The 11,392-nt window shown below is 41.3% G+C and overlaps 1 long non-coding RNA gene across 1 annotated transcript; it reads right to left on the bottom strand.

Annotated features, from left to right (window-relative positions):
* Positions 1 to 5,743: 5,743 nt before the first annotated feature.
* Positions 5,744 to 10,394, bottom strand: LOC103171294. The gene is made up of 3 exons (XR_001604421.3): positions 10,161 to 10,394; positions 8,940 to 8,976; positions 5,744 to 6,011 (listed from the first exon to the last, which is right to left on the bottom strand). It is a non-coding gene; the product is annotated as an uncharacterized LOC103171294 (long non-coding RNA).
* Between the last annotated feature and the right edge of the window lie 998 nt (positions 10,395 to 11,392).

The raw sequence follows: 11,392 nt of genomic DNA, 5'->3' as shown, positions 1-11,392 counted from the left end.
AGGATGGGGGTCAAGAAGCCCACCATTACAAGGTTCTTCCCGGCATCCTTTGCTACCACTGGTGGAAACAATGTTGGGTTAGACGGAGCATTGGTCTGAGCCAGAAATGGTGGAGATTTTGTCTACCAACTTTACTGTATCCTTCCAAGTGTTTAGTGCAGGGCTCTGCACAGAGTAAATGCTCATTAACTACTATTGATCGATTGCTGAATTCAGACAGAGCAATTTTAGAAAAATTCACAGTACTTGAAAGAAGCTAAGGTTCTTAGTTTCCCTAGGTTTCAATGGATTTGGCTGTTACTTGAAGCTCAATCCATTCCATGTTCATTGGTGATGCAATAACTCCTCTGAATTTTAGTTTACAGGACTAAAAAAAAGGAGCTATTCTGCCTCGCCCTATTATCTGCTGCTTGGTGGTCTCTTCAGATAAAGGGAATTGTTCTTTTTCTCACCCAATTTGGTTCTTTCTCCCTCATTTCAGAGCTTCCTGAGACCCAGAGCTCCTTTTTTAAAGGTGTTAGTTAAGCACTTACTATTTGCCCAAACACTGTACTAAGCACTGGAGTAGATACAAGGTAATCTGTTTGGACACAGTCCATGTCCCACACAGGGCTCACTGTCTTAGTCCCCATTTTAGAGATGAGGTAACTCGTTCCTGACCACATTCACTTTGCTTTCAGCATCTGATGTTTTTTCCAGGGTTTTCTTCCCACTCTGCCAATCGATCAATTATCTTTATTGAGCGCTTACTGTGTGCAAAGCACACTTGGGAGATACAATATAATACTCTGTCCACTCTGTTCAATCTCCTTCTCTCTTTCTACCAAATGGAGAACTTTTTATTTAGTATATGGAAGAGATACTTCTGTAGTTATTTTGGTGAGTAAAAAGAAATTTCTGGGTTCTAACCTCATTCCTTGAATCATAATGGCATTTGGGTTTCTCCCAGGGCATTGCTGAATTGACAGAACTTCAAGGTAAGTTATAGCAAGGGTAATAGTAAGGCTGTGGTAAGGTCCTTTCTTTCCAATCATGAATTCATGAAGTACAAACTGCTGCCCCATGGGCTAGAATAGTATATCTTTAAGAGGGAAAGTTTGATTTTAATCCAGAAGAGAAATCAGAAGTTTTCCCATCTTACGTGTCCATCCCCATTTTTGGCTTAAGATCTCAGTATTTTCTGATTCACAATCATTGCTTGGATATTATACAACTCTATTTTGACATGTTTCACCGTTTTTTTTCCATATTATTAATAATTTGTGACCAAGGCAGAATATCTCCCTCTCTTCTCTTACCTTTCTCCGGTCAGGGACCCTGCATGGATTTGTGCATTTGTAGCTGATCTAAGCTATCACTACCTAGTTACCTTGGAAAACTATCTCATTTTCTATTTGGGTGTGGCATCTAATTAATGACAAATCCCTGAAAAGGAGGGGGAAATAACGATTGATTGATGGATTGATTGAATTTTCTTTGTGACACATTCCAAGTTACTTTCATCCTCCCTTCTGTCAGGGGTTTTATTGATGCATATCCTCTGCAAAAGTTTTCCAACCTTTTTTACATTTTTTTAAAAATGGAATTTAAGCACTTGCTGTGTCAAGCACTGTTCTAAGCACTGCAATTATTCTAAAACATGTATCTGTATATATGGCGTCCAATTCAAACTCTGTCTGCATATTTTTCATCCTGTGCCCTCGACAGTGTGCCTGCAATAATTAGTGATCTTGGAGCATAACACAACTTCATCTCACACAACTGAAGATTTAAAAAATTAGCCTGTGGAATTATGGAGCTATGTTAAACAAAATTTTCTTTAAGAATGTTACTAGGGGTTTATGATCAGTTTTTACCACAAATGATCTTATACATAAAGAGACATGGAATGTTTCTCATATAAATACAGATTCTTAAAGCCTCATTCTCTATTTGGGTAGTAAGTCTCTAGAGAGAGTCTTAGATGTATGCAACTGGTCTCTAATCTGGTCCGAATTTTGGAATGAACTCTACTTGTAATCTTGGCTCATTAAAATGTAAGATCCTTGAAAGGATCGGCTCCTGCTTCTTTCTGTTAAGGTACTCTCCCAGTACCTAATTCTGGCTTCTGCTTACAGTAGGACCTGAATAAATGTGGATGATGGAGTGAATGAATGAATGAATGGCTGGCTGGATGGATGATTGAACCAACGGATGAATGAATGAATGAATGAACAAATGAAAGAACAAATGGTTTTTGAAGCATCCACCCAGGGTTTGGTTTTTTGTTAGTATCAAAATACCTTAGGACTACCATTAAATTTGGAAGAGACTTCCCAACAAAGTTCACATTGACCAATATTTTCTTTATCTTTCCTCATCTTTGGAAAAGTCAACTTGCAAATGCATGCATTGTTTTAATCCCTTTCTACATCTGTTGATGACAATTTTTCCCTTAAATAAATTTTCCTCATTCTGAATGTAAATTTACTTTTGCCAATTTATGGTTTTGATCAAAGTTTCTTCAAGTTTCTGATCAACAGCATCAGCAGCACTTTATTTGTATCAATCTCAGTGCTAGTACAGTGCCTGCACACAGTAGGCGCTTAAATAACACAATTATTGTTACAGTTACGATTTATTTTCCAAAGTGCTTACTGCAGCGTTTTACATAAAGAGTTACATAAATATCATTGATTGAATGATTCTTAGGCAGGCTTTTATAACTGAACTTCCCTGTTGTCTTCAATTGTTTTATGACTTCCAGTTACAAGGTCATACTATTCTTAAATCACCTCAATATTCCCCCGACACAATAAAATTGCAAAAAGTCCTCATGTTTAAATTATACTTATGTATTTTAAAAAACCCATAAGTGGCATATTATTTTCAGTTGTGTGATCTTCAAATTGATTAAATTTGAATCAAATTTAAATCAATTGTAAATTGTACATTGTAAATTGTTACAATGTAAACAAAATTTACATTGTTCCAGTTTCATTCTTAACCTGTGGAAAATCTGTTGTGGAAAAATATTTTCTTGGGCACAGATACCAGCAAAAACATGACTTTAGTTCCACTTAGTATTAGCTTTGTATCAGAACATGGGCTGTTTCCACTCATTTTCTACTTCCTATAATTACCCCTGTATTGCTCAGACAAGTGCTAAACATTTTTTGTGTGTACTATAAGTTGTTTAAATGTGCTGGTGTCATTTTTCATTGAATATGTGTTCATCGATTGTGTGCACTGCTTCATTTAGTTCCTGGATTCATCATTATCATCATCATCAAAAGTATTTATTGGATGCTTACTGTGTGCAGAGCATAGAACTAAGAACTTAGGGTCATTCATTACAACAGAGTTGTTTAACCAATCCCTGTCCACAGGGAGCTGCTACCAGAAGAAAACCTTGACAGCAGAAATAGATCTTTTTTCCCAAATGCTGGACATTTTTGTGGTTAACTCCTACCTCATTTTTTGCAGCCTAGTGTCATATCCATTTGGGGGGCATTTTCATGACTTTTAATTTGCCCCTCTTTCATATATTTAGACACTTCCTGACACATAGTCTTATCTTTGCTCTAGACTGGAAGCTCATTGTGGGCAGAGACCGTGTTGACTGTTATATTGCACTATCCCAAGAGCTTAGTCCAGTGCTCTGCACATAGTAAGTGCTCAATAAATATGATTAACTGACTGACTTCGCTTCCCATCAGGTGTGTTCAAAATCAATTCACTTTGGCTGCTTGGTCTTTTTAAAAGCAAGTTCATCTATTTAGAGGAGGTTTTTTTTTTTTTTCCTTCCATAGTCTAATTTGCCTTCTAATGAAGGAAGTTTCAAAATTGCAACATTGACAAATTCTTCAGCTTTGTCAAGTGGCAAATATTTCATATTCTGCCCAGTAACTTACATGAAATTTGAAGCTTTCAACCATGTCGTTTTCCTTTGGAAAAAAAACTATTGTCCTGCAATCTCTTAATAGGTTGCAATTTTGCTTGTCAGCCTCTGGGAAATTAAAGTTATTAAACAACGAGACGGCTTCTTCTGCTATGTATAGTGATGATGCAACACACAGTAAGCGCTAAGTAAATACGGTTGAATGATTGAATGAACCTTCTAAAGATCTTTTGAATTTTGTCTTCCTGCTCTCAGGATCAAATCGAAGTCTTGGATAATCTATTTCTAATCCTGTGAAGCATTTAACAGTCAGTCTTAATGCTATACTAAGTGTTTAGTAGAGTGCTGTGCACATAGGAAGCCCTCAAAAAATACCTCTGATTGAACTTTCCAAGTGCTTAGTACAGTGCTCTGCACACAGTAAGCACTCAATAAATACGATTGAATTAAATGAATTGACTGAATTGTATTTACTGAATACAAACAAATCAGGCTGGACGCTGTCCTCTGTCCCACATACGGCTCTCAGCCTCAATCCCCATTTTACAGATGAGGAAACTAAGGCACAAAGAAGTCAAGTGACTTGCCCGAGGTCACTCAGCAGACAAGTGGCAGAGCTGGGATCAGAACCCATGACCTTCTAACATCCAGACCCCGACTCTATGCACTATGCCAAGCTGCTGAGAAAGAAAGCGCACCGTCTTTTGTTTAGTAGGTAAGATGACTCTTTTAACAGTCTAATCTCGCGTCACACGTTCCATACACTGTTGCTGAGAATCATCATCATTACAGCCATCATAATACAACAACTGATGGAGCATTTATTATTCTTCAAACTGCCCCCGCTTTCTGTTGCTCAGAGCATCTTAGAGAGTCAGAGTTTTCTGTATTAGCACTTAACCCATTTGTGCCTCTATGGCTATATATATCAGCCAATTGATCAATCAGTGGTATTTATTGAGCACTTTGTGCAAAGTACTGTACTGAGCATTTGGGAGAGTAAAATGCGATGGAGTTGGTAGGCATGTACCCTGTTCACAAAGCGCTTACAGTCTAGAGGGGGAGGTAGACATTAAAAGAATTAAATAAATCACAGCTATGGAAATAAGTGCTGTGGGGCTGGGAAGTTTGGACCCCCAAGCTAGCTGGCTTGGCTAGGACGCTGTGAACTTTTCCAGAGGAACCGTAACTACATTTCGTTGCTTGATAGATTTGATTTCTCTGCCCAAACGTTAACATTCATTTTTACATTTAATTAAGGTAGGGAGCGGAGAGCCAACGCACGCCTAATTCTTTAAAGAGTCCTGACACGTTTTCTATGGTAAATGATTCTTCGGTGCCAACTCATATTTTTCAGCCAATGAGTGATTCAGAGTTAGCAGGGGCTTTACTAGAACTTGGATCTATGTTTCTAAGAGGTTTATAGACTTTCGATCAAAAGCTGCATTCTGGGAGCAATGCTGTTATTCGAGATACTCCCCGTTCATACTGGAAGCCAAATGAAATGCAGAATTCCCTTTGAATGCTCATCCCGACTAAAGAACTGCTAGTTAGCGGCGGCGGTAAGGTACAGCAGCTATTTTTTTCTCTTGTCACAAATCGGTTTCATCTCCAAATATTCACGAGGACAAGCTCAAGACATTTTTCGTGGTCACGTGATCAATTAATTTATACTGTCTTTTAAATAAATATTTCTATTAAACATAACAAAAACGAGCATTTGTTCCGCTTTCATCTAAATTATCATCATCGTTGCAAAGCAGATGCGGAATGTGAGACTGCTTGAAAGACCGGCGCTGTAATTTGCTCAGTCACATTGTTTTAGATCTAATTAGTGCTTATGCAGATCCTTGACCAAAAATGTGAAAACTGCATCAGGATGTAATTGTTTAATGCATTTAGTGCAAGGCACATCTGCATAAATTCCATCTGAGCTGAACAAACTAAGTTCAACTACGACTGGTTCCCGTGCCAAAACATCGTGAGTCCTGCCCACTCTGTTTCAGCCTTGCTCTGCTGGCTTGGATATTTCAAATAAATATTACAAAGTTAAATCTGCTCAGCTGCAGACCGACCCATCTGTAGATGTTTGTTATATCTGGCAATGTTGGAGGACGATCGTGCCTTTCTCCTGGAAAAAAAAATGGAGAAAATAAATACCCAGGTCTACTCAACTAAAGGTGCTGATTTGAAATATTCATCTCTTAATTGGTCGGTCATTCGGGAGAATTTATTGGGTGACTAGTGGGCACAGAATGCTGAATTAACAGCTTGGAGGAGTACGGTAGGGTTAGAAGACACGATGCCTGCCCTCGAAAGAGTAATGGCCTATTTTGAAGGGGTAATCATAATAATAACGATGACGATAAATTTGTTAAGCACCTACCATGTGCCAAGAAATGTACTAAGCGCTGGAGTAGATACAAGAAAAGCAGGTCCCACATAGGGCTCACATTCTAAGGAGGAGGGAGCACAGGGATTGAATCCCCATTTTGCAGATGAAGGAACTGAGACACAGAGGAAGTGAAGTGACTTGCTCAAGCTCACATGGCGGGCAAGTGGCAGATCTGGATTAGAACCCTGATCCTCTGACTCCCAGGCCCGAGCCCAGGTGATGGGGACTTTGACAGGGCTGTGTGCAGCGGACCCGTGGTAGGCCTTGTGGGTCCCTACCCACAAGTAGTCCCACCATTAAACTTCACCTATCCCAACCAACATTGTGAGGTGGTGGTGAGAGATTCCCAAGAGACCACCAGTTACCACTGATGTACTTGCCACAATGTCTCCTCCCCATCCTTCCCGGAAGGACCCCGGAGAGCCCCAAGGGACACCCACCCTTTTGTGAAATCGGTGCCCACATCGAGCAATCAATCAATCATATTTATTGAGTGCTTACTATGTGCGGAGCATTGGACTAAGTGCCTGGGAGAGTACAATACAACAGAGTCAGTAGACACGTACCCTGCCCACAACCGTCATTCAATCAATTGTATTTATGGAGCGCTTACCGTGTGCAGAGCACTGTATTAAGTGCTTGGGAGAGTTCGTACAACAGAGTCGGAAGATACGTTCCCTGCCCGCTAGGGGCTTACAGTCTAGAGGGAGAGGGAGTCACTGATATAAATAGTTAAATTATGGATACGTGCATTCATCCTGTGGGGCTGAGGGGGTGAATAAAGGGTAAAATTTAAGTGCAAGAGGGAAGAGAAGGGAGAGGGAGTAGGGAAAAGGAGGGCTTAGTTGGGGAAGCGCCCTTGGAAGAGATGAGCAATTAATAAGGCTTTGAAATTGGGGAGAATGGTGGTCTGTTGGATATGAGGGGAGAAGGAGGTCAGTCAATCAATCAATTGCATTCATTCATTCATTCATTCATTCATTCAGTTGTATTTATTGAGCGCTTACTATGTACAGAGCACTGTACTAAGCACTTGGGTGGGCACAATACGAGAGTTTCAGGTCAGAGGGAGGAGATGTGCCTTCAGTAAGGCTTTGAAGGTGGGAAGAGTGATGGCCAGTCAGATACGAAGGGGGAGGCGTTCCAGGCAGAGGCAAGACATTGGCGAGAGGTCGGCGGTGAGATAGAGGAGATGGAGGTACAGTGAATAGGTTGGCATTAGAGGAGCGAAGCGGGTGGGCTGAACTGTAGTAGGAGATATGGGGGCATTTGTGCCCGGCCCCTTCCTTGCCCATCTGAGGCAGCAGGATTTAGTAGGAGTAGTGGGCAGGATCACTGCTGATTCATTCATTCGAACATATTTATTGAGAGCTTACTGTGTGCAGAGCATTCAGTCAGTCGTATTTATTGAGCACTTACTGTGCGCAGAGCACTGTATTAAGCACTTGGGAGAGTTCAGTACAAAAATAAATAGACCCATTCCCTGCCCACACCGAGCTTCCAGTCTTGGAAGGAGACGCCGGCAAGGCCACAGTATCCATGACGGAAATCCTGATATTGGCTTACTCTGGCAGATTGAAACCTCCTTTCAATTTGAACCAAAGGAAATTATACTTGGATGTGAATGGAGATAACATCCCTTGGGAAGGTAGCTTGGCTTTTGGTGGTTTTTATTAGGACCGTCTATTCTGTTGGTATAAAACTCAAGTTAATGAACATTTGGTAGAAAACCTCTTCGGAGAGACATGCATTAGAAATGAACAGATCATTATTTTTTTCTGCAGAAAAGGTGACATCTATGTGAAATCTGGCCTCGTTATTCCCTGAGAGGCATGGTCAACTCTGATTCGTTTAGGTGCACTTGATATTGAGTGTATTTCACACTCAAAATGTGAAAATATCTAGATAGAAGCAATGGCCCAGTTTTGTTTTTGTCTAGTCCTCGGTTTTTATGGTATTTGTTCAGCACTTACTACATCTAAGATGCTGTACTAGGCGCTGGGGTAGATACAAGCTAATCAGGTTTGACACAGTCCCCGTCCCACACGGAGCTCACAGTCTAAATCCCCATTTTACAGGTGAGGGAACCGAGGCACAGAAAAGTTAAGAATTGCCCAGCAGGAACAAGGCAGAGTCAGAATTAAAACCTAGGTTGTCTGACTTTCAGCCGTTTGGTCTTTTCACTAGGCCGCTCTGCTTCTTTTTTTTACTAACCAAGAAGATAAATGGTGTGTTTAATTATGGTAAGTATTGAATACTTACTAGGTGCCAAGCACAGAGCTAAGCCCTGAAGTTGATGTCTGATAATTAGATTGGACACAGGAAATGACAGCCTTAGGGGTGGGGAGAGTGGGTATCTTATCTCCATTTTGCAGGTGGAGAAACTGAAGTTCAGAGGGGTAAAGTGGCTTGCTCATGGTCATTCAGCAAGCTGGGTTGAGAACTGCAAGTTACTGACTCCCAGAACCTCGCTCTAGAAAGACTCATGCTTTCTGATCAAGTAACTGGGTTGGTATCAATCACTTCCCAAAACATCTCCTCCAACTAAGACACCTTTCCTTTTCTTTTTCATTTGGCAATATGCAAAGCTATCCATATGCTTTTCCCACCAAAGATGAAATAAAAATCCAAATATAATTTTTAAGGGGAAAGAAAATTCCTTACCTTTTTCACCCTCCCCCAAACTGGATCTGCTTTTGGGCTTTTGAAGGTGCATCATTGAAACGATCATGGGGGTCAAGGTGAAAAGAAATGAGAGAGAGAACATTTAAGAATTCAGCTTGGCCTATTGGAGAGAACACAGAGAATCCGGGTTCTAATCCTGGCTCTGCATTTTGTCTGCCTGTATGACCTTGGGCAAATCACTTCACTTCTCTAAGTCTCAGTTACCTCAAAATGGGGATTAAGATTGCGAGCCCTACGTGGGACAGGGACTGAATCCATCCCGATTATTTTTGGATCTGGCCCAGCACTCAGAACAGTACCTGGCACATAGTTAGCACTTAACAAATACCATTAAGAAAGAAAGAATTCCCAAATGAAATCTTGGAAATCTTGATAATAGTTACTGAACACTTCCTCTTTTCCCTGGTTCATTCTTCCTTCTTTATTGTCTATACACCCGGATCTGGGAAGTTTGGACATTTGATATTTGCCCCACCCGCAACTCCACAGCACCTATGTATGAATCTTTAAATTATTATTTATTTATTCATATTAATATCCATCTCCCCCTCTAGATGTAAGCTCATTGTGGGCAGGGAACATATCTGCAAATTCTGTGGTACTGTACTCCTCTCCCTAGTACTTAGTACAGTGCTCTGCACATAGTAAGCACTTAATACTACTGATCGATTGATTGACTGATTGAGGAGCAAGGACAGAGGAGGAGGGGAAATAAAGGGAAACTCTTGTTTGTCTCTTATGCTTCTGACCTTCTCATTGCTTCTGATTTTCTGGTTGACCTGCTTCCAACGATCCAACCTTCCACCGTGTACATTTCTGTCACCTTTGCCTTTCCCTCCACAACTAGGCACCTTCAGATCTGACAGACAAGTACAGTCCCCACCTGTCAAAGCCTTACTAAAGGCACATCTCCTCCAAGAGGCCCTCTCTGACTAAGTCTCACTTCCTTTTCTCCATTGCCCTGACTTGCCCCCTTTATTCACCCCTTCTATCAGCCCCACAGCACTTATGTACATATCTGTAATTCATTTATGTTTATTTCTGTCTCTCCCTTTAGCCTGTAAGCTCGTGGACAGGAAATGTATCTGTTAAGTTGTTGTGTTCGCCTCAGTGATTAGTACAGTGCTCTGCACACAGTAAGCTCTCAGTCAATACGACTGGCTTGACTGACCGACTTCTATTCCCCTTCCTGACACTCACCCCCATCCTTAGTCTTCTCCACTCCTTTTGGGTCCTACTTCCCCCAGACCCGATGGTGTGGGAAGAGTCTTGGTAGAGCCCTTTATGGTGTTTAGGTCATTTATTATTGCAGGTCAGCATCTCTCTCACTCCAGATCAGCCCCTTTCTCGTGAGTCACAGGCAAGAATTGCACCATGTATATAAGACCCCTTTCGCTCCTGGGGGCGAGTGAGGCCAGAAGGGGAGGGATGGAATGTTCAGAAATGACAGTTGAACAGATTTTTCTTCTTTTCCTCCAGACAAGAGACACTATTGATGAGAAGGAGGGTGGGTGGGCGCAGAGTAAGGAGAGAGGCTGTCGAGCCCACGGGCTTTCTTGAACCCGGCTCAGCCACCAAGCCGAGTTTACACTTGGCATCAGTCAAGAATCTGTAACTTTATTTTTCAAAGCTAAATGCGTTTGGCCTGAGGAAAAGAAATATCTCATGGCTTCCACTCTGACATTAAACTAGATTTTAGTTTTCCTGACCTAATCTGTTGTTGTTAACACTTACTGTATTACACCTCTAAACTGTAATTTCCTTGTGGGCAGGGAACGTTTCTATCGACTCTGTGATACTCTTCTAAGCCCTTAGTACAGGCTCTGCACACAGTAAGTGCTCAGTGAATACCAATGATTGCTTGACCTTTGACCCAAAGGGTTCTTTTTTTCATCTTTCTGAGGAAAGATAGCTTCCTACAGACTTTAACTCAGTTTACCTCAGATGATAACTGCAATCCCTAGTGATTGGGATTAACCCTATTCACACAGTAATAATAATCACGATATTCATTAAATAATGACTCTGTGCCAACACTTGTCATAGTAACAACATGGCATTTTTTAAGCGCTTACTATGTGTCCAATACTGGACTGAGTACTGGGGCAGATACAAGATATTTCTACCCTAAATGCGGCTCACAGTCTAAGTAGGAGGGAGAACAGGATTGAACCTCTATTATGCAGATGAGGAAACTGAGGCACAGAGAAGTGAAGTGACTTGCCCAAGGCCACACTGCTGGCAAGTGGCAAAACCGGGATAAGATCTCCCAGGCCTGAGCTCCTGCCACTAGGCCACGCTGCTTCTCCTTATTCTCAGTATTTAAGACCCCTGTTCCTGCAGAATGAACCAGGCCACGTGCGTTCGGAAAGACTGCCAAAAAGAGAGGAAGAAACTGCTTATTCAGCCTCCTCAGACAAAAACAAATTGTT

This window comes from Ornithorhynchus anatinus, chromosome 19 (genome assembly GCF_004115215.2).
Source record: "Ornithorhynchus anatinus isolate Pmale09 chromosome 19, mOrnAna1.pri.v4, whole genome shotgun sequence".
In the NCBI taxonomy this organism is placed as follows: Eukaryota; Metazoa; Chordata; class Mammalia; order Monotremata; family Ornithorhynchidae; genus Ornithorhynchus; species Ornithorhynchus anatinus.
The sequence above is the reverse complement of the archived record's forward strand: the minus strand, read 5'-3'. Positions and strand labels throughout refer to the sequence as shown.